Source organism: Rhea pennata, chromosome 32 (assembly GCF_028389875.1).
Source record: "Rhea pennata isolate bPtePen1 chromosome 32, bPtePen1.pri, whole genome shotgun sequence".
In the NCBI taxonomy this organism is placed as follows: domain Eukaryota; kingdom Metazoa; phylum Chordata; class Aves; order Rheiformes; family Rheidae; genus Rhea; species Rhea pennata.
In genome coordinates this window covers 639,170-663,341 of record NC_084694.1, presented here as the reverse complement: position 1 = coordinate 663,341, position 24,172 = coordinate 639,170, and the positions used below count along the sequence as shown (strand labels likewise).

Here is a 24,172-nt window from a genome sequence, read left to right as displayed (position 1 = left end):
ATTCAGTTAATTGCTGTTGTTGTTTCTTTCTAAATACATGATTGTAAAGATTAACCCTGCTCTGATTCTTTTCCCCTTATATTATTTTAAGCATTTGATCCCATTTTGACACTATAATCAAATATTTCTGATATCATCCCAGGAGGATTTGGTATTTTACTCACATGTACTCAGCTACAACTGTGCTTACTCGTGCTTTGTAAATAATTTAAAAATGGGGATCTGGTAAATGTGTGATACCTTTGGTATAGTCTACAACACTGAAGAAAAGCCCTCCCCTTCAGTACAGCATTTTTCTTTCCATTTACAAGAGCTTAATAAAATACTGTAAAACCACAGAATAAAATTTTGCTTTCAGTATCATCCTACATTAATTTAAATGTTGTATACTAAAAATTACATTATCTCAGGAATTAAACAAATACCCAGGGGAAAAAAAGCTGCAAAAAATTGCTGCTCTTCACAGTATAATGTTTGCCAATTTGGAAATGAATAAATCCTTTGAAAAATAAGTCAAAAGGTGATAAGCATAACTTTGTAATGCACAAAAGCCCCGTTTTGCTTTTACGTTGGATGCCATTTCCCCCCCCCCCCCCCCCTTTTGTTTATTAGAACACAGAAGATCATATTTTTGGCAAAAGCTGTGTTTAAATGTTTCACTAACAGCTGTGTTCTGCATGCTGAACCAACTGTAACAATATTAGAGGCTGAGCTGCAACGTCTTCTGTGGATCCCTCATCCTCTTCTAAGCAGGGGATGCTTCTTGCCAACAGTACTTCTAACTCGATTTTATTATATGATAACGCTTGATGTTAGTCTATTTTTAGATCTTACACACAACGCCACACATTTGCGAGTCTGGGAATGGTAACATGACGTAAGGAAAAGGCTTTTGGTAACATAAATGTAACGGATGCGATTCTGAAAGGAAGAGACCTAACTTTACATCTTGGTGTATTCTTAATAAAAAGGAGAGAGAGAAAAATACTTCCAAGTTAGAGATTACAAGCAGTTTTACCTTCTCCCGCAGCACATGCGAGCAGCATCTTTAATGCCCAGATTATCTTGATGAGGTCTTGTCAGTAAGAAAGTAACTATATCAAATCTACTAGGTTTTCACCTCTAGAAAAGATGACACCAAAGAACTGAGAAGAATTTGTAGATCAAGGTCACCAGAAAAGGGAAGAGAGGTTAACACTTCCACTTTGTTGTTTGCAAGCAAGCAAGAAAAGAGCCCTTGTTGTTTTGAAAAAAGTAATTTCCTCTTAGGACCTGTCCAGACTTTTGGAGTTGGGTGGTAAGAAATGACTGACCTTGGCTTTTAGCTGTAAGGTCACTTCCCTTCGCACGGAGGAAACTGAAAGCACAAGTTTCACTTTCAGTCTAACAAACTACGTCCCACGCACAGCTTCACAGCTCCCCGGTCTCTGCGCCTCGACCGTCTTCACCAGCCGAAAGGACGAGCCAGGACAACGCGCTCCTGGACGACAAGGGGGGAAAGACTTCTGCTGGAGGACGTGATACATCCTCGGGTCGCCTTGTCTGCCGACCCACTTTTCTCTTGAAATCCTGTCACAGCACGGCCAACAAATTTCATACCCCCTAAAATTTCCTCCCGTTTATTATTGATACCACACTTCATAGTAACTGCACCAATCTCCTGCGTGTTTTCCCGTGGACGCTATTGGTAACAGTGAGGGAGACGAAGAGGAAATAGCCAGTCAAACTTCACTTAACCGGGATGATGATGATTCTTTCTAATTAAAAATCTTAAGATATCACGCACACGTGTGTGTGTGGGGGGATAACTTTAGAACTTTTCGTCGCTGTTAATCACAGAAAACTTCATTATGGTCCTCATAATCCCTCAGTCCAAATCCAGAACTGAGTTCCAATATAGCTATAAAAACTAGTAATTAATTATTCTTTCAGCTTGTGAGGGGCTTCTGCAGCTAATATCTTCATTTAAGTCATTATTTCTTCTTCTATCCACAATACAGCAGTTAGTAACATTTCAGAGTTGGTGGACTTGTCTTCTCAAAAGAACCAAAACCAAAATTAATATAGTTACACACAAAAAAAACAGCGAATGGGAATTAGGTTCGCTGTTCATCAAGTAGAAACAGTATTTTCCCCGACATGATCAGGCCATATGAAGAGATCCTTCACGGTGGTTCTTTGTTACCATTCTACACAACTTGTCCAAATCTTACTGAAAGGGAAGCAGCAGTAATTACTTATCAAACAGTAACCTGTATTACTGATCTGAAACTCTTCTGCTGTGCCATACACTCTTTGGGGCTGTCTTGTACAAGTGACAGCACAAGGTGCAGAGGTACAAGTGGAAAAATCACTGGTGGAATTCTACCAAATATTGCCCTGTGCCCAAGGCAGGCAATGGCTGGCAGTCAAAGGACAAATTCTGAATCTGGTAACGGAGACACAGGCCCTTCAGAGTCCAATCTGCAGCCTACTATTTAATTGTTAATTATTCTTTGTTTTAGCATATTTAAAACACTACAATCATTATTCCTCCGTGATTTAGCTTCTCTTTGTAATTAGAGAGTGATTAGAATATATTTCATATTACACTAAGATTTTGAAGATAATTCTCCGGAAATCTGAGCAGTTGAGGACACCTCCGATACGCAAGGAACCTCTATTCTTGAATTATGCTGTGCAGGCCACTAGCTTCAGATCTTTCCACGTACAGGTAAAGTCACTGGGGTTAGCACTAAAACACAGTTGTAACTGGCTTCAAGCCACAAATTAATTTTGCAAGACTTAGGGGAAACACGTTTCCAGGCCCAAGAGCAATTCAGCTCATGGTATTATGGCATTCCCCCCCACCCCCCGCCCCAATCTCATTCTACTAACGAGAAACAGGAATTTTTAAACTGTAAGCACAAACGGCATTGCAAAGGTAAACAAAAGTAACAACTAACCATGCAAGCCTGCTACAAATCCGGAAAGAACCACCAAGTACATTTAAGTGACACATTTGCACTTCAACCGTACCATTAGGAAACTGTACTAATAGCATATGCTACAAACTCATTTAAGATCATACTTAAACCTGTTCCCATTTACTGATACAGAATCACCCAGTTCCTTTCGGCCAAGCAAGTGATTACCATAGAAAACAAGTGTATCATGCAGAAATCAAGTTCTATAGCACTACACTTTTCTAGTTGCCACCATTTACGTTTTAGACTATTTCCTGGTCCCTGTTTAGCTACAGCTATTGTAAGGAAGGAAAACGCTGCATTCCGTATTGTTAAGTGGATATTGCGCCACCAAACAGTAGTAAACACCAACAGCGGAACCGCCTCTGTGTCTGCTTCGGTGGCATTCGGACAAGAGCGTTTAAAAATCAGAGCACCGCATAATTTTGTTCAAACGATTTTATAGCTGTGGTTGAAAATGGCTTACAAAATAATTGGAAAATTGTTTTCCTCCTTGCTTTCCGAGCCAAAAATCATCACGCTATCTAGCAGAACTTTTCCCTTCCTCTTCCTTTACAGCCTCACCAGTAGCTGAAGCAAGCTTCGTAAAAGGTCTTTTTCTGCAGCTGGCCCGGGCTGACCTGCGGGCTCGATCGAGACTACAGAACGACTCTCCCCGGCCTCCCCTTCCTTCAGGGCACCTCGCACTAGCATCTTCGCCCAAGACGCCGCCTTGGGCTGGAAGCACGCTGCCACATCCGCTGCCCTGTTGTTTGACATAAATCAAAACCCCAAAAAACAACCCCCCAAATCCTTAAATATTTTTAAAAGCATGGTACCTGATATAACGTTTTAAGTGGTAAAACGGAAATACTTTCATGCTTGGGAGATTTAGCTTTACCATCTTTCATCTCTGCTCTGAGATGATAGATATGCAACTTTATTGACGCTAGCAGTATCACAGTGGTAGGTAACGAAAAGCTCATGTGCCTATTGGCAGTAAGAAAGTTGTTCCACGTGGCTTACTCAGGGTTTTCTGACAGTTACTACAACCTTTAAAATAGAAATTTCATTAACATTAGTGAAAATATTTATGTTTTAACAAAGATAGAGCAAATCTTTGCATATAACTCATTAAATTCAGCTAGAAAAGAAAGTTACAATCAGAATGCTTGTACGAACCAGTCAGTTTTGTTTAAATTAGTATTTATGACAACGAGCCCAGCTGTTGCAGGAGGAGGATGGGAAGTGAGATTTTCCTGGCAGTGTCACGCTGCTCATATCCTGCCTGCACTTTCCCCCCCACCCAAGGCGATATGACGGAAGGCTGAGGCACCGAGAGGTATACACACACATAGTAACCCTTGATTTTTCTTTTCCTTCCTTCCCCCCCCCTTTTTTTTTTAATATTTCAGTCCATTTTAGCCTAAAACGCACCCTGAGAACATTGACAAGATACAGAAGTAAGTCCCAATTCAGAAATGGATAACTTAAAGAAAACATTTTTGTGAAATTCCTTGTAATATTTCCTACGATCAGCCAACGGTTTTCAGCAAACTTCACGGCAGCTGAAGGTCCAAGTTTAGCAAGCAAGAGCGCACTCGTTTCTCCTCACGCGTTCTGCAACGAGTCAGTGGTCGCGCTCTCTCGGGAAGCTCGGTCCCTGCAGCATCGCCAACGCCACTTCCACCTGCGGGGAGAGGGCTGCGGGGCACACGGGGGACGTAGAACCAGCAGCCGAACAAGGAAGTGCAAAAATCACAATGGGTTCCAGTCCCCCGTCGGCTTGATCTTTGCGCAGTCTTTTACGCCAGGGCAAAGTGTAAATGATATTAAAACGGAACGCACGAAACGATGGTGTTTACATCTCGTTTAGGCAGCCCTTCACGGCCTCACAGGCTGCAGGGCTGGGAAGAACGAACTGCAGCGCAGCTCAGCGAAACGCACCGTTAGGAGGAGGACCCGGGCCACCTCGGCATCGTTACCCAGGACGTCACCAGACGGCCAACGCTTTCAGCTCACGCGGCGGTCAAGGGAGAACCTGCTGGTGGCTAAGAGAGCTGAGACACCACAAAGCACTATTTCACAAGGCATCGTTTTCTGCTGCTTCAACTAACAGATTAATAATACTCAACAGCAGAAAATAGACAGTCCAGCTGAAAAAACAGCCACTGATGTTCCTTGATCATGAACAAGAAATGCTCTTTCTACCCATAGCATGAATCATCTTTCAAGACTTAAGCAAGCAGTACGGGAGCTTTTATTAGTTACTTAGAGTCTTGGACTCTGTGATTATTCTGTTCATACGTAGTCACCATACTGGTTACTTTTTTTTTTTTCCATCACCCATACTTTTGAAACAAAACAAATACTATTTTAAAATATATGAGCATGACTTAAAAGCCTTAGAAATTGCTTTCAATGGGATTTGAGTGTTCTGAGAAATATAATTTTCAGAAGCTACTTATGTCACACAGTCACATTAGAAAATTTTACTCATGATGACCAAATACTTTTTCCTTCTAGACAGAATCCCTTTCATTCTCTCCACGCTTTATGCTCTTACCACAGAATAAGATCATATTACATCTAGTGCACAGTTTATATTCCCAGCACCAATTAAATGTTGTCTTTTTGGTTTTTAGGTTTTATTAAAGTTTACTGTTATTCCTTCAATTTTCTCAGTCTTCCTTTCACTGAGGTCATTGATAAAAACACGCAAGAAGTTGTTGAAGATTGAGGTCTGCTAAGAACATCAACAAGGCTTTAAAATATGAGCTTTTAAATGAGGAAAATGGAATCGTAAAAGTATCAGGGAGTAGAGTGCAAAAAACACTTGCAAGCAAATTTAAATGAAACAAAGATGGTGAGGGAAGCACAAAATATTTCCTTAACATTCTTTTTCACAGCATCAATAGTTAATTTATCACTAACCTCCTGAGAGAATAGCAACTGAAAGCAACTGGGAAAATAACCCTCTACAACTTAGAGAGCCTGCTGAAGTTTCTCATTCCCAGAATCTGTTCTGTTATTTTGTAAGGTTTTGTTTCTCTCCAGTTTCAATGGCCAAATTATCCTTGTGACCCTTGGAAAGCCTCCACAATAATTACCATTCATTTTAACAATTCCTTTTGCTGAGGGATGATATTCTCAGAATTGGACTGAAATGAAGAAATTCTCATTTTTATCATGATGAATTCCAGTATGGAAGTAAATTACGGTACCAAAATTGCACAGGTAATACACTGCTGCTGCTGCAATTATGGAAAAAACTACTACAAATTCTAACATGGGCTCAGTTACTGCCGTTGAGGCCTCTTCTGACGCAGTTTCCCATTCTCTCTGAAGCCCTGTCTATCTTTACACCACCATTAACTGAAATCGGGGGAAAAGCCCAGAAGTTCAAGATACATAGCTTATACTCCAGAGAGCAAAAATTAACACCCCTAGATTTTTTTTGTGACAACTCAATGCACATTCATAAATCCTATCAGCAACAATAGGAAATACAAGGATGTGTACAAAAAAAGGAAATACGCCCTATTTCTCTAGTATCATCCTCTTTTCCAACATCACAACAGTTTTATCTATTATGCAAAAGAAGGTGGGGGGGGGGGGAGAAGGGCAAACCTCACAACAACAAAGCATCTTACAGTGAAGAAAGCTGAAAATTATAATTTCCCCGTAGGGCCTTCATTGAGGGATTTGCAGAGTCTGCAAGAATCCTGCGGGGAATCAAGGAAATCTCCATTTCAATGCATGCTCTGCCAAAGGACCTGCAGGAATGCCATGTCCTTTCCCAGCTGCTTTCACTATGGTTTTTTGCAGTGGACAGGATTTAAAAAAAAGGATTCCTCCAAAATCCATCCGGTGCTCATGTTTCTAAGCAAACTAAACCTCAAAACAAATACTGAACATACATGCTTTATTTTCATGATACTAATAAATAGTTAAAATATAAGCATGTGCTTTTCTACAGACACTTAAGAAAAGGAAACAGACCAGATTCTGAACATACCAGCTACAAGCCTGCATTTTTAACAGATGAACTTCCATTCAGTATTCACATATTTTACCCCTCTCCAAATAATTTCTTAATCCAGTACATTTTATTTTCATAATTTGATACAAGTCTTCAACTGACATGATCCAGTCAATTCCATAAACCCTTCTCTGATCATAATTACAAGGCAACTATTACCATATCAGAGGATAAGGTTATAAATTAAAGTCCCCTCAAGTAGCAAAAACTATGTTTGAAATTATTTTGGAGACAATGTCTAATAAGCAGCTTGAAGTAATAAGGGAAATACTGAACAAGGTCCAATTTACACTCTAGCACAATCATCATAATTATGGCTCTATACAGTATCCACAGCCTCCAAAGATATAATTAAAACACTATTTTGACCTTCAATGTAAACAAAACCCACTGTTTGAAACTGCAGTTCTAGTATGTGTCTCCAGCTTTAGATTCTTATTATCTTATTATCACTATTTCTTAGTGCAGAGGAAATATTACAGTTAAATTTCCCATTTAAAAAAAAGCAAAAAAAAAGAAAAGCAAAAGCAAGTTGAGCTTTTCATGTTCTGCAGTCCCCTACTGCCACCCTCTTATGGTCGGATTTAGACCTACATGGGACCACACTGTGCCACATTCTCAGAGCACTCGTCCCTCCTTTGTTTTTCCATACTATCTCCCTCCTCTTATGATTAACCCTTCTTTGCACTGGGATGAGGGCAGCTGTGAATTCGGAGCGATCTCCCCTCTGACAAGGCACTGCGCAGCACAGCACAGGCACGCTGCGTTTTACTAACCTCTTGTTTATAGCAACTCCGTGCCAATTATGCATGTGAGATGAGATACAAAACATAATTGCTTTATGCAGTCATACAGTAAAAGAAAAATAAAGAAGAACCATTATCAAAACTACCTCGATAGGCTAACAGAAACCCACAATCAGTAAACTCACGGCTTTTAACAGCAACGGGTCAATTTGATAACTCATAAGGGTTAAGGAGCAAGTTCTAAAAGATAACATAAAATCTGATCAGTAATCAGAAATCTAGGTACTCAAGTGCCTCTGTGGATCTCCTGTGCTCTCTGAACAGTATCAAAACTAATACTTGAAATCGAGCATTCCTGGATTTTGAAATTCTTTAAAATTCTCAAAGCTGAGATAGCGTAATGGGATGTTATCTGCTCTTGACATTAAATTCTGCTCGTAAGAGGTGTGAGTAAATTATTTAGGCTGTGAGCACCGATGCTAAGGATGCCGTATGCTGTCATGGATACAAGGCTGGTGGGATGTAGAACTGACCCCCTTAACAGAAGCCAAATCTCCCTCCTCCAGACACCCACGCTGTAGCTCTCAACAGTACTGTCATGCCATTAAACTAGGCAAGATATATTTAAGCATTTTCTTTCAAGTAATAATGGAAAATAAGCAGGTAAAAATGGACGTGTGTGTGTGTTCTTTTTCTCTTAAGTATTTAAATACAGGGTAAAAACAGAACAGGAATAAATTAGTTTCCATTCTTCAGCACTAAAAGGGATCCTATTCTAACCATCTTACAGCCAACTTTCATCTCTGTTTACTGAAAGTTTAGAGCAATAAATACGCTTTGTGGTGTATCTGAACATGAACACATTTGATCACTTTCAGAAAGGTTATGGGAGGTACGTGGTGAATGGATTAGACTTGCTGCCAATTACGACTCGTGTGGAAACGAGGGGAAGAAGTGGTGAGCAAAGACTATTTTCTCAGCAGTGCTAGCATTCTTAATACGTGTAATATTATTGATACATTATTTTCCATATGGCACGCATAAGTTACCTTAACAACTCAAAGCTATGGGGTGAACAACGGATGGCTAAGTTTTTAAATCAATTACCAGATTGCCATCTTTGCTGGTTTTCTACTGAAACATCTCTTCTATAGATTTCAAAATGCATCTGATAATCTTTCACCATACTGCTTCATTGTTTGGGATGACAACAGCTACCTTCCTTCAAGAAGCAGCCTGCACTGCTCTAAGGTACTTGCAGGCCAGTCTCTTTCCATGAACTTTAACTTTCCCCCATTAGAGGACCAGGAGATATGCTCAGGGGATATGCAGGGCCAGGAGATATGCTCATTTTCAATTTAAGGGTTACAAACAGATAGGAATTCCCTGAAAAAAAAAAATCCTAAGCGTACACGTAAGTAAAAGCAGCAGATACTGTAACACTGACTAGAGTTCAAACATACCAAGCATCTAATTACGCAACATATAAAGGACGAAGAAGGATACTTAAAGTTTCCCAGAATTGGACCATGTCTGTGTATATCTTCTAAAATTAACTGACCTAATCTGTCCTCTGTAATGTATGTCGCCTGCCCTAAATATTAAAAAGTAGTTCTCATAAGAGGGGTGCATAAATTAATTCCCCATATAGCATCTTCAAGTTTCAAACACATGCTTTGGCCACAGATACTAAATATCTTTCTTCTGCTGTTCATATAGCCCCCTCACCCCCCAACGTGTATTTTGGAAATTGGTACTGAATAAGAGTGTAATTGTGCTGACGACTTTAGCGCTTCTGCTGCAACGTGTGCCAGTCAATATTGAACTGTAATTTTTTTATGTACTAATTTATAAACAAAACATCATATTCCTGTTGACTATCTAGAAATATACACCCAAGAGTATAATAATAATAATAATAATAATAAATCATTGTCTTTGCCTGTCATCATTTTCCTATAATTTACAACAGTTAGGAGCAAATTTTAAAAATGACTGCTTAAAATGAAAAATACCACGGAAATATCACAGGCTCTTTAACGCCTTATATTTTGCACTAAACTAGACTCAAATTCCTCCTGTGTTGTGAATTACATTGGTAATAGTATACCTATTTTAAAGATTACAGTACTTTTAAAATTCCAGCCACAAGGAATTTTGGTTTCCAACTTCCACTGAAATTAGAATGCCTAATTTCCGTAAGCTTCACTGAAAATAGTCAGAAAAAAAAAATCTTTTGTTACATAAGGGGTAACTATTGCATTTTTGAATAGACTCCAGGAGTTCCAATCCCACGAATCTCCAGTAAACAAATAAAATTTGAGGTGACTAAGGTTACATTTTTTACATTAAGTACGTTCATAAAAAAATCTAAAGACACTTTGTCCTATAGAATACACTCCTTAAAGAGAGTTTGTTTGTTGTGGTTTCTCCATTGTGATTAGCTTTCAAATACTCCCCTCCCCTTCCACGTCAATGCCATGCTGTATACATTTACCGTGAAGATATCAGGGTTTAGTAATATACTGATGCACACTGACAGGATGTGTCAAGAAGCACACATCAGCCTGATCTTTGTATGTTATGCTTTGAATGTTTTTAGGGCAGTCATTTGTGTTCATTAATTATCATGTGTAAGACAGAAATCAGAAAAGTAACCGAGCAAGGTTCAAAATGATTCTGTTCAAGTCCCAGCTCTTCATGTCGGTAATAACAGCTGCATGGTGCCTGCAACACACGTAATTCAACAGGGACAAAACATGAAGTAATGCTCAACAACAGGACTGCCCCCGGCCCCAGCAATAACCTGCAGCACTTACGCCTAAAGGAAGCCAAAGTCCATGTGCCTTCATACAGAGATTCCTTCTTTTTCAAGCTATGAAGATTACATGGGGAAGGGAAAAGATTTTCCAGACAAGCAGTAAAGATTCTTGAGCATAGAAAGCAGAAAAAAAAAAGACTTATAAACAAGTAATTTGTATTCTTATTCCCTTAGAAATTACTCTAACAACAGATAGCTGATTCTTAATTGTACATTCAAAGTTTAAAGCATTTTATCACTGTTGCCATTTCTACAGATAGCAAATCCAAGAGAGGCATCCTACTTCCCCACCAACAGTGCCTAGTAAGCGGCAGAAACAGGAAGAAAACTCAAACTTTGGTTCTTAGTCTTCCTCAAGCCACAAACAGAATGACAGCTGCAGGTGAAAGGTGTTCAAGAATGATATTTGATATTTCTGTGGGAGCATCTTTAATAGTAATCCCCAAAATTGAGTGGAAAATGTGATGCTCAAGCAGCGGTATCTTTGAGTACTTTCTAGGTTACCTAGAACTCAAAAAAAAAAAAAATTAAAAATACCACAGTAAATATTCCTCATGTTTACTATCACCATAACTCATACTCACTATCAGTCTTTTTTTATGCATATGATAGATTGCTCCTTTAAAATATATACACACACACAAAAAAAAAAAAAAAAAAAAGGAGAGGAAATAATGCCATCTGATGCCATCTGAAAGGATTTCCAGTTCTGCCCTAGCAGCATTACCCCGTCCCTAGGAGGTGACTGGAAACGTCTCATTTCTAGGTCAGGGAACCTTCCTCCCCACAACGGGGACTCCGTGCCTGGCTGCCCTCTGCCTCTCTTCTCCCTTCCCTCCCCTCCCCCAACACGCAGTATTTACTTGTAACATTTTGCTTGAAATCATTTCCAGACTCACATTCCCTCAACCACAGCAGGAGGAGGAGGAATACAATGGGAGGCAAAGTGTTCTCTTTTCGGGGAAGGAGGGGGAAACTTGGGGGGGGGGGGAGGGAAGGAGCAGGGAAAAAGAGCACAAGGAAGCGTTGCATTCCCCCGCACTTGCTGGAAATAACGTTTCCAGACCTGGAAACACTACTCCCGGTCTACCTAGACAATAAGCAGCCTTGAGGTTGATTGTTTTGGGCCTGTCTTTTGGTTCAAATTTACAGATATTATCAATCTTTTTGTTATCTAATACATTTTAAAGATAATTTTACACCAGTAAAAGGTGTGACAGCCCTTGGAGACTTATGACCTTGATCTACAGAATAGGTAAATCAGATACAGACATAAAACACAGGTTTCTCCCCATCACGGTACACTAGCCCTGACCTGGAGGGAATGCCTCTACCACAACAAAGATTTATGAGTCCCTCGCCTCCTAGAGCAGATGCGCAAAACCAGGCCAATTAATATGAATGCGGGTTTTTTTTGGGGGGGGGGGGGGGGGGGTGAGCAGTTTCAGAAGGGAGGAGGAGAAAAAGGAGAAATACAAAGACCGTCCTACCAGGAAACAGGTCTGAACTTGTAACATCCCCTTCCAAGAGGCTCACTGAAAAGCCTTCAGTGACAACCATTTTTAATGACAACTGAGACAAAATAATTTTTCACAGGTTAATTGTTCAGCAATTTCATATTGTTCTCTTCCGAAAATGCTCAAGAAATCTAGTTGTCCGAAATTAGCAAAAAAAAAAAAAAAAAAAAAAAAAAGGCTTTTTCCAGGTGAATGCATCATTGTGGGCAGATCTATGACCTTTTCTCCAAAACCACAATGAATGTTTCAACTACTTATGGTAGCAGAAACAACTTTCAAACATGTACTGAATGTAAACTAAAGTATTTTTGCCCTCCTTCCGCAGTCCGCCAGCTCCACGGCCTCCTGGTTGTGGCTCCTTCAGCCGCCCGAGAGCCTCGTTTCCAGGGCTGGTTTTCGGCTCTCTCTGGACAGCAACGAACACGACAAGAATCAGGACAGTTTCCGCCGGCTGCTGGGGAGGCAGCAGGAGCAGCCAGAGGGGCACAGGCAGCGCAGGCTGCACCCAGAAATGTTTTCTTGCAGCAACCAGAAAGTTCACAGAGGGATAAAGCCGCCCTGAACAGAGGCGCCTCTTTCTATTTCATATTCATCTGTAGTCAGTATTGTTATTAAACTCCAGTACACAAGTTTTATATACTGCACAGGGAACATAGCTGCAGGGAGAGCAAGGAACAGCAAAGGTATCTGTCACCCTAACAAGCTTAGGCCCACGGGGAATAGGCGCAGATGATTTTTCAAGCTTTGTCAAGCCCTCGTCCAGCCACTGGTAGTCAGCAGGAGAGCAGAGCCCAGGCAGAGGAAGACCAGGTTCCTATTTGCACAAACGCACTGGAAACGGTTCTGGGAATGCTACACAGCTCTGGTCAATTGTAGCTTCAGCTGTTCTATTCAAGGATTTTGGAATACTTCAGCTATTAAATAGGTATATTTGAGATAAAGCCATACCACAACGGAGACCCACACCGCATCCTAACAACTCTGTATGACATATAAAATCCAGTCGTGGTTATAAAGTTCCGGGATACGGCTTTTGCTTCTTCTCCAGTAGGAGAAGACCAGACCTTTCGGGGTCCCAGACAGTTAGGGTTTCCGCACGGCTGCTCGGCACCTGAGCCAGAAGGCGGCCTAGGTAACTGAAAGTCCAAGTAGGTAGGAACCGAAGCTCTCACTCAGGCTAACAGCGAGAACAGGAACGCTTTCACAGACAGCGCTGTACTCCACAGACATTCCCATACGCCCTCTTCTTTTACCCAGGAGAGGGGCAGGCCAGCGGCGGATACTGAAAGACGCTGCCTAGGTCACTGCTCTCTGCCCAAGTCACAGAGACAGAAGTACTGATCATGTTAGACCCTCATTTCCACCCGTAAGAGACTACGCAGGCAGGATTCTTCTTCGAGACAGTATGTGATTCAGTGTCTAGTTTGGGTCTAGACAGACCTGAGAGGGGTAGGTATTCCTCCCTTCCTCCAATCCCACGCTTTGCATTCTTGACTGAAGTCACAGCGATGACCAGTATTATTTACAGATGAGCCTTATTCTGTATTGAGAGTAAAGCTATTTGTACTTCTATTTAACGTATTAAAATTGTTGTTTACTTCTTTGAAGAGACATCCTGTCAATACACGAGCTACCGCGCGGCTCTGCGACCCCACAGAAATCCGTGCATGCGGAGTACTAACCAAGCCCTCCAGTTCTGAGGCAGGGTGCAATCGCTGCTTAAAAGCACAGCAGCTCTGAGGCTGAATGGACACCACAAATAACTTGCAACTCACTGGTGAAATCAAGTATTTCCCATGGAAAGGAAGAGAAATACAACTTCTGCATGGATTGTTGGCTGGCACCAAAAGGCCAAACAAAACTGCAGCACAGGCCAACACATTTCCCTCAGTACCGCTGTACCTTCTGTGAAGCCTGTATTTTTGCAGGCCGGAATGAACACGGGGAGGACATCTGTTGATTTTAGTGGTAGTCACGTGCAAATAGGTAAAGGAAAAATTTGTTCCTAGAGTAACTTCTTTTATCATTGAATATGAAAAGAAATGGTCCCTAATGCAGCTGATACATGAAGATTGTCTTTAGACTCTGTATCAGAATACAAATGTAATTCTCTGACTACTCAGTGAAATGAACCCTCTGCAAAGAAAAAAAATAATGCAGAAAAAGGGAAATTTTGAAATACTAGCATTTGATGTCTCTTTGCATTTGGAATTGCTAAAAGGTGCTAGTTTGACAGCTCTGGATGCCAAAGTCCTCTGTCTATTTACAGACCAGGTACAAAATGGGCAACCAGAACAAAAGCTTTCCCTGTACCGCATAGCCAACAGGCCTGGGCAGGAAGGACCACCTCAAGAGATGAAACGATAGCTCAGTCTCCATAGCAATCACTTGCTCTACTGATACCACCAATAAGATTACTGATGCATGGCAGTGGTTCTCACGATATGGATACTAACGTCCTCCTTACACTAGAGGATTTTGACACATATTACCTAACATTTGAACCCATCCTTCTCTCTCTCGAGCACGTAAACACCAAGTTTGTTAATTAAGTTAGCCTTGACAAGAGCCTAAGCAGCACGTATTCTTCACCTACACTAACTTTTAACAGTACGCCACGACTAATGAAGAAGTCCTGGTAAACTCCACTGTGTTACAATTAGTTACAATAAGCACAAAGGCTTACGGTCAGACAGAAAAACACAGGTGAGACAGGACTGACGGACTGCGTACTAAGCCAGTCGCAAGCTAATAGTAGTATTTTAACGTCATGCATTTTGACATCAATGTCTCCATTTTGAGGAGATAGTGGGAAAAGGTTGTTACAATGCAAAAATTAAAAGGTGTTGTCTATGCAAGAATACAGGCTCAAAGTCGACCGGTTATACAGAAATAATCAAATCCATACCAAACTACCTGCGAAAAGTCAGAGTGCTGTAAAACTCACACCTGTGACTGCAATCTGTCCATAAAAGAATTCGTTCTGTTACATGATGAAATTTAGCTAGTCTAAAATTTTACTTTGAATATTCTACTCTGTTAACGTGACAGTTTTTGAGAACGTATTTTGAATCTCTTCTCTAAAGAGACTTTTTCACATTGTGAAAAAACAAGTGAAAGAAAAAGTCTGTATGTAAACAAGGACTCTACTCTCCAAAGGAAGCAAGTAATCACCCAGATTCAAGCAACTCTTGCATCCAGTTACAATTTCCAAGAAATTTTTTCTTCAGGAAAAATTAGGGATGAAAAAAGTATTTTGAAAATCCAGTCTCATCCACACAATAGAAAGTGCATTACATAAGATCATTGGTATAAAGCTTCCATAAAAGCTCCATGTAAAAATGGTATCGTTCCTTATGTTTTTTTTCCCATTGGACTTGGGGAAATAGCCTGTTTTTACCCCAAACTTTAAATGACTTCATAAGAAATTTAAGTATACTGCAAAGGATTAAATCTATACACAATATGATAGTATTTAGGGTTTCCATGCAACGTGATATGTGGAAGTGAATCCTTTTCATCTATAGAGATTCCTAGTAAACCTGATGAGTCTCACAGTGAACATAAGGTTGCAGAAGTGAGGCTTTAGCTCATAGGTACAGAGGATATTTACTTTATTTGTCTCCAAAATATTTCTAGTGCAAAGTATTTCTTTCACACATCATGGAACTCGTAGATGATTTCCCCTCTGTTTTTTATTAAAATGATGGAAAAAAAGTTCTTGGTCGAATATAAATAGATTGTTCAAGAGAAAGATGAAAATAAAGTTACATGCTTTCAAACTGCTGGTTTTCTCCCTTGATATCTGAACCACTATTTCAGAAGAAAGAAATGTGAATCTGTACAAATGATGTTCTCTATATACTGAATTTTTCCTTCTAGCCCTGTAAAAGATCTGCTGTAGATTTTCTTTACTTTTGGCCTCCATACTCAGGGGATATTTCACAGGGTATGTATGTGTGGGGGGTGGAAGGGTAGAAGGAGGAAGAGTTCAAACAAGTGTATCATTTAAAGTTTCACATATTATAATGCTCTGAAATAAAGAATATGTTTGGCTTTAAAATAGGGGATGCTATGATAATTCTGATCCAAATAAAATAACAAGAAAACTGTGTTTTAGTGTTCTCAATTAACTCTGACTTGTCCAACCATTCCTAGTTGTCTACTATGAGAAATGCATTTACTCCTGGAACAAAAACAACAACAACAAAAATTGTGAGCCTTCAGCTCCCATTTGGCACAAAACAGTGGATCAGCACCAAATGGCAAAGCAGCTAAAAAATATTTGGCAAAAGACTGGAACTTAGTTGCTGCTGAGGAGCACTCATGCAAATGCCACATGTGGCTAAACTACAGCCCTGAAAGTAGCAGCCAAGAATGATCAAGTCCTCTCTTCTTTTTTGGAAGGAGAAGACTCCTTTCACCACCACCACCACCCCCAGCCCCTTCACTTATTTAAAAAGGGAAATGGGGAGGAAACCAAGGAAAGACAGCAATTCAAAGCTGCTGTATGCGACTAGTTCAGAAAGTTGCATTAGTTTTAGTTATAATGGAATGATCTGCCTCAGCAAGGCCTCAGAGAAGAGAATGTATAGGCTATGGTAGGATTTTGATACTAAATGATGTAACCTGAAAAAATATATAGGTTTGTTACCGCAAAATGCCTGGCTGCCCAGGCATTTTAAAAGGAATCACCCACCTGTCTATTATTTTTAAGCTAAAGAACAAATGATGCTAAATAACAAGCAAAATAAAGGTATCTATTACTCTGTCTTCTCATTCTAGAAAAATCAAGAATCAGCACAACTAGAATAATAAAAAAAAACTGAGAGTAGAAATTAAAATATTTTTAGTTTTGAAATACAATTAGAAAATTTCAATATAGAAATCAATGGATGGGAAACAGCACAAAAAAATGACATCTTATTTTAAATACTCATTCTGATCCCACAGAAGTGAATCAGTGCATCTCAGCACTTCAGAAGATAGCCAAACACCTTTCTTCATATACTTGACATGAGACAGGCAGTTTTGATAAGCACCACTGATACTGATAAAAATACCGTTTGAGAGTAGTACGAGCAACATGACTTTGACCAAAGCCATTTGAATCAATCACACAGGAAGAGTCAATAGAAGACATCCAGTCCCAGGGTATTTGAATTGGTTTGGAAAAAAACCTCAGTTTTACTGTGGATCAAATATATACTCTACAAGTTCAGCTACCACTCTTCAGTGAGACAAAAAAGTTATAATGGTAAACAGCATGTATAGGTATCCAGATACTGCATTAAATGCCAACAGAGATTTATCAGATTTGACAACAAGCAGAATATACAAAGCTACAGTGAACAAAAGGGCAAAAATAAGAAAGATTATGAACTAGAAGTTGGCGTGCTATAACTGAACATCCAAGGAAGCTGACCCCCCCCCCCCCCCCAATAAAAACACAAGTGCAACTCCAGTATCACTCATGCAAAAAAGGAAAAGCTGAAATACTACTGGAAATATTTTTATCACTTAAACATTAAGCTCTAAGTGGCATACAAATGAAAACTACAGGAGAATTTGAAGAGCAATGAACTGTAGTTTATTCAGCTAATGTATTTTTAATGCACCGAGGAAAAACTTCAGAACTATAAAAAGTAATAAGGTGTCCATTTGATATTGAAATTCATTTAGTTACTTTTATCAGCAAAACATCACACTGTACTGTACTTTTTTTCTTAATAAATCAGTGCTGAGTAGACAAACTCTGCTCTGCAGAACAAGGCCAGAACACAAGTTTGAAATCTCCTAAAGGGGAGTCGGGGGAGGATATGCCATCACTGGCAGGTCTTCTTCACTCAGTGGAGCTTCAGACTTGCTTTTACACTACTGTGTCAAAGCTCTGTGTACCGTTTGCAACGCTCCGCAGAGCAGTGACCATGAAGATCGAGATTTTTAATCCCGACACCGAAAACCTTCTGCTTTGCTTCTGCATTGAAACGATCGAGTGCGAGACCCATCCGAGGGCACCCGTCTTACTCGGGCGAAGGAGTGGGCAACGGGGGTGGGGAGGACAGTCAGACGATAGCTTTATAGCCTCAACCGCGATAGTAACCCCGAGTCATAATCATCCAGCACAGCAAACTAACAGCTTTTCTCTTTTTTGCCTTTTTTTCCCCCCTCTCCTCTCTTTCCTGCTTTCCCACAGCCCCCACCCCCTTCGCTCGGGAGGAGGTGGGGACGAGCAGGGTGATTCCAGAAGGCTGCGGGGAGCTGGGAAGGGGGCTCCCGGCGCCCCTCTTCCCCCCCCTCCTCCACCGCCCGCGCCCCCCACGGCGCCGGGAGCCGCAGGAGGTCACGGATCACGTTATAACGCTACGTTGCATCCCGCGGACGTGACCCGCAGCGGCAGGAACGGGAGGCTGTTTGGGGGGGGGGACACCGGATTGGGGGGAGCAACGGAAAGGGAGCAGGGATGCTGCCCGCGGAGGGTGGTGGTGGTGGGGGGGGGGGGCAAGGCTCCCCGGCGCCCTGCGCCCCCCCTCCCCCCCCCCCCCCGCCTTCCTCGCCCTGTCACAGCCCCGAGCCGCAGGTAGGGAGAGTTAAGAGATTTAAAGAGAAATTGCTACATTGTAACAAACTCACCGTGATGTTTGAGCAGCAGTCGGCGCGGGGTCTCCGAGACATCCCCGCACGGGCTCCGGAGGCAGGACCCCAGCGGGCTACGGGCACATAGAGGTTCAGCGCACTGCCTGATCGCGCCGCCGCGGCACGCCCCGGCCGCCGGGCCCGCGCGGCGGCGGCGGCGGCTCCTCGCTGCGGGCTGCGGGGGGGGGGGGGGGGTGGAGGGGGAAAGAAAAAAGGAAAAAAAAAAATTAAACACTTCGCTCACAAAGCTGTACACACATTAAAAAAAAAAAAAACTCCCCCCCCCCCCCCCTCCGCCTTCTCTGCTCCCACCCCTTTGGCAGCATTTGCATGCGCGACGCCCCACCCCTCGCTTTCAAAACAGCCCCGCAGCCGAGCGAGCAGCGCCGAGGGGCCCGGCTCGGCTCCCGCGACCTCTCCTCTCCACGTGGGATTATAACAGAAAGGAAAAAAAAAAATTAAAAAAACCAAAACACCCCCAAACCGCATTAAAAAAACCACCAGAACCTGCACTAAGCTGCAGCCTAGGACAGCAAAGACAGGAGGACTGAAAAACGCATTTAACTTCCGCTTCGCGTAAGGCCCAACGCTCGTCCAGCCGCCTAAGGATCGCGGGCCGCTCAGTTGCACGCAGGTACGTTTACGCCTGGGTATGCAAAAAGACTTAAATACGCTGGAGCGCACCAGTCTCGCACAGCCTGAATTACGTGCCACAGGCAGAAAAACCAAACCTGCTGCCAGTTCCCAGGATCCCACGATTGCAGGAAATGGCTCAGGACAGACAAGGCAAATCGTTGCCTGCACTGCGGAGGACACCAAAGCCTACCAAGTTCCCAAAATATAAAACATTTCGAGTGCCAATCACACATCTTCATAACTTGCTGGCCCACTTAAAAGCTTACTGAAAAAAAACGCTGCTGTATCATGCATTAAATGGAGAAAGCTTTAAAACTAGCAGTCTCGCACGTCCTCTACCCAGCCAGTATCATACAGTGCTTCAGACATGCTGGCGACACAAATCATCCCGGTATTGACATTACATTTGCATTACAAATATTTTCAGAACCACGTTTTCACAGCGCTTGTTTCCCCGAGGGGCGACGACCGGCACCCAGCCTGGCCACGGGTCCCCGGCAGCCTCCTGCATCCCCTGACCCCGACCACAGCGAACCCATCCGATGGGGTGCAGGAAAGTCTGAAAGTGGCTAGCAGGATTTCAACACGCATTCTCAAAACGTTGTCAAACTTCTCAAAACTTCTGCTGTTGTAGGAAAAGCCTTGGCAGTTGTACAACAGATGAAGGCCGTCAGCTGCTCAAAACTGGGCCTCAAATAAAGTCCTCCCCCCCACACACACACCCCGTTTCCCCCTTGCCTCATTATTTGTAAAGTTTTAAGAGCAGTGAGTTCTTCTCTCAGTTCATTAGCAGCAGTTTTAGGCCCTGCTGAGGAGGGAGTGGGTGGGGGAGAAGGTGTTGAAACTTGACAATTATTCTTTTCTTGAGCAGATCCTTGAAAACATCAAAAGATTAGGACCTAGCACTCCTTACTGAATCAAAGCCTAAGCATCAAGACTTCAGAAATGCCAGGACCAGTACTTTTTTTTTTTTTTTTTTTTTTTTTTTTTTTTTAAGTATCTAAGTATTTTAAGGCTCATCTGCAGCATGCACACTCTGCAAAAATCTCTGCCTCTTAAAAGATCCAAGGATTGATATAGGAAAAAGTTACACCTAGAGGAAAGAGGAGAATACAACTTTAAAAAAAATGTAGTGGTTAAGATCCACAGGCATTTCCGAGGAGACCAATTTTTTTAAAAAAATATAATTGCCGCTTTTTATAGCAGGAACAATAAAGTGACAGAGATAAATAAACCATAAAGTGTTCTCAATTACTTTTAATACACTCATTACTATGTCATCCAAAGAACACACATACAAGCACACTGCTATTACTAGTAATCTAACGAAATATTACTGACACAGCAAAATGGTTCTTCTCTGAAGAAGCACAACATAACTAAGTTGATTTATGCCTTTAAATAATTATTTTTCTAAGTATTTCTAAATTTTCTATATTTTTAAGTAGGCATAAATCATACCTCCATAAAATAAATTCCTCCAGCTAATTTCTGGATTACCATCCTAAATCTCAGCTGAGGAAAGACCAGAATTAAAACAGGAATGAAGAAGTGAACTTTACTTGCAATATGCATATTCCTTACTATTTGTTGCAGGCCTACAGTTTCTTCTTGGCATACCATTTTGTGTTTGGTCCTGGAAACACTGATGTTTTAAAATCACATATCCAAAGCGGAGCACATGCAGAAGTACTGGTAGGACTCAGCCTTTCCTACTTCACAGGTGGGCACAGAGGGATTTATTTTTTTTTTTTTAACTACAAAGGATATTATATATTTGCAAAGGAGAAAAAATATATTTAAACAATAAATTTCAGTATTTCCTGCTTAAGGGGAACATTTACAAAGTGTTTTCTAGCAACATTAAACACAGTGCTGGGTAAAAAACACTTGTCAAATTTGCTCAGTTATTCAGATAAAAATAAAAATGCAAGTCATGTCAACATATTATGCACTTACAATAATATACTTTTATAGCTGACCGTAAAGATACAGTAGCCAAGAAAACCTAAGACTGTCCCGGGTGGTAGGGAAGCTGAAAGCTCACACTCGAGCAATCTCTTATTAGTATTACTAATTTTACGTGCCGACTGCGCTCAGCGCTGGTGCGTTTTCAGGCACAACATTAAACTGGCTCTGTGCTCAGGCAGCACAAAGCACAGCTCAACCAAGGGTCCTCAACATACCAATTACAAACTGGTTCTGCCGGAGGAAGAGACGCCGCTCCCGATTGGCCAAAAGTGGAGCAGCTCAGAGAGAAATGGGAAGGGCCAGACGCATTACCCTGCATCCTGATTAGACAGGTTAAATGTGATTGACCAGTGTGAGTAATTATTAATCTAGAGGCAGGGCTTTCTGCTTTGTTTATACCCTTTGATTGGTTGAATTTGAATTAGATATACATTCTGTTTATACCTGGGTGGGACTATGGAGGGGTTTATTTTGGTGCATTACACTATAAAAGTGCAGCGCTAACCGAGTGCAGTGACAGTTTAGCAGAGGAAGGAGACCGTGGCCTGAAGCGGCAGCAGCTGCCGCCGCTTCAGCAGCAGCGGCATCATTACGATTTCCTGGTTTTAAGTGGCCTTGCTACAAGTCTGCCAGATAACTGCTGAAAGCTGACCTAATAGGAACCATTAACGAAGCACAGAGGGCCACACTACGGTTCCTGAAGTAGTTCACAACTTGAAATCAGTAGGTAGGGAAAAGGAGACAAAAAACCTCTGTTTATATTCATATTCCAGTCTCCATAAAGAATATTGCTCACAGGAATGTTGAAGTAATACAATGCACCTTTACACTTGAATATTTTCTTTCTTTCAGCTTTGTCATACCATTCCAGAGCACTGGAAAAACAGTGGAATTTGCCATGTCTAAAAATAATAATAATAGGCAGAAAGCCACAGTAAGTGATAATTACAGTAACCCATGGGACAAGATTGTTCAAAGAAAAAAAGCTAGTTTGAACTATGTTGCTATCAACAGATCTCTTAAAGCACACAGTTTATTTCCAAGTGGGAAGTGTTAATAATATTGTAAGAGATTATGCTAATTCTACAACCATTTATTTCCTATACACTTTAAGCAACCTTCACTAGAGTAACAGATTACTTCCCCACAGTTACAGTCTGCTATTCTGAATAAGGAAGGGTCAAATTCTCCACTATAATAAATGGATGTGACTGATGACTTCAGTTTGATGTACCTCATGTGCAGCATGAAAATTCAGTCTTTGAAATGCACTATTCAAAAGTAGGGAAGATGAGGCAAGTTAGATAAACCCTTCCATAGAATTATGCACATATAAATATGTTGTCCTTAGAAGGACATCCTACTAAAATTAAACCTGGCTCCTTTCTTTAAAATCGTAACGTTAAAGAAATAAATAGTGGGGAAAAAATTAAGTGGGACCGAAAATAGCTTGGCGATAGTGCTCGAAGAGATCTCGATGAACTGCAATAAGCTATCTTTTCTTATTCTGAACTCAAGATTTCTTGGTATTTTTCAGCCATCTGTTAATAACAACTATTGCATGAAGTATTACGCCTATTTTACAGGGGAATAGTTAAGTTCAATAAATAAGTTTTTCCAAAGCCCTGCTCTGATACATCTAGGTGAAAAGCACGCGGATCAAAACATGTTTGCTCATCCTTCACTTGAAATGAACAGTTTTAGTTAGAACTCTATATTCAAATTAACCCCCCAATCATGCAAAACAAGACAAAGCTCAGTTAAATAAAAAACTTCATCTGTACGTACTAAGCTACACATCACAGTAATACCCAAAGCTTCCAGAAATAACTTGCTATCCCTTTATACTGCTAGTGCTCCTGACACCCTGGATTTTCTAAGCACACATGGATTACCACATACAGTGCTCATGCAAAAATCAGATATTTCCCAGAAATACCAAGATTTTTCTACATTACACTGTGCAGCAGCTGTAAATGGATTAACAGCTTCAAGTGCAGCACATTTTAGTGGATTTGTCTGTTTTGTGAAGGTTTGGCTTAGGAAAAGAATTGAAGTCACAAGGAACTTAGCTACTACCCCATGACAGCCTGGAGTCACAAGCACATTCTTATTTGCCCATTTACTAGCCCCATTTTCATGTGCTCACTGTTCTCCACTTTCCACATTTTTTCCCCTTAAACCTGCATATTCATTTTCACTTTTCCCAAGGGCCTACTCACTTTCTTTACTTTCTCAGTACTTTATCTCATAACTCCCTGACATCACTTCTGAGCCTCTTCCCCATACATTTCTTCCAACTTCATCCCCATTCCCTTCTACATTTCCCTTTGCACTCACCACAAACCACTTCCTCCCTTTAACCCCCCCTGCATTCCCCTTATACTTTTATTTTGCACTTCACCCTTTCCACTCACCTGCCTCCTAGGCCACCTCCACCTCTCTCAAGGAAGCCTCACATCTCTTCAAACCTCTTTTCCCCTCACACCTCTCCCTCCCACGCACCTTACTCCTCCTCACACACTTCCCACGCAACTATTCCCCTAATTTCTCCTCACACATTTCCCTTCCACGACCCTCATCACCCCTCCCTTCACGCATCTCCCTCCACCTACCCCTCCCTGCCCAAAATGGCGCCGCCCCCCTTCCTTCCCGCCCGCCTTTTCCCGCCCAACCCGCCCCGTCGCGTCACGTGACCGCGCGCGCAGCCTCCCTCCCTCCCCCGCGTGGGGCGGGGCGATGGGGCAGAGGGGCGTGGCTATGCAGGAAGGGGCGTAGCGATGAGGGAAAGGGGCGTGGAAACTGTGATAGGGGCGTGGCGATTAATGAAAGGGGGCGTGGCGATGGGGAAAGGGGGC

The 24,172-nt window shown here is 41.6% G+C and overlaps 1 protein-coding gene across 1 annotated transcript in view; it reads right to left on the bottom strand.

Annotated features, from left to right (window-relative positions):
- The window catches only part of BICRA (BRD4 interacting chromatin remodeling complex associated protein), a 51,205-nt gene extending 32,460 nt beyond the window's left edge, over positions 1-18,745 (bottom strand). Inside the window, exon 1 of the mRNA XM_062598197.1 lies at positions 18,705-18,745. The gene's annotated coding sequence lies outside the window, so the exon portion shown is untranslated. The remainder of the gene's footprint in view (positions 1-18,704) is intronic.
- Between the last annotated feature and the right edge of the window lie 5,427 nt (positions 18,746-24,172).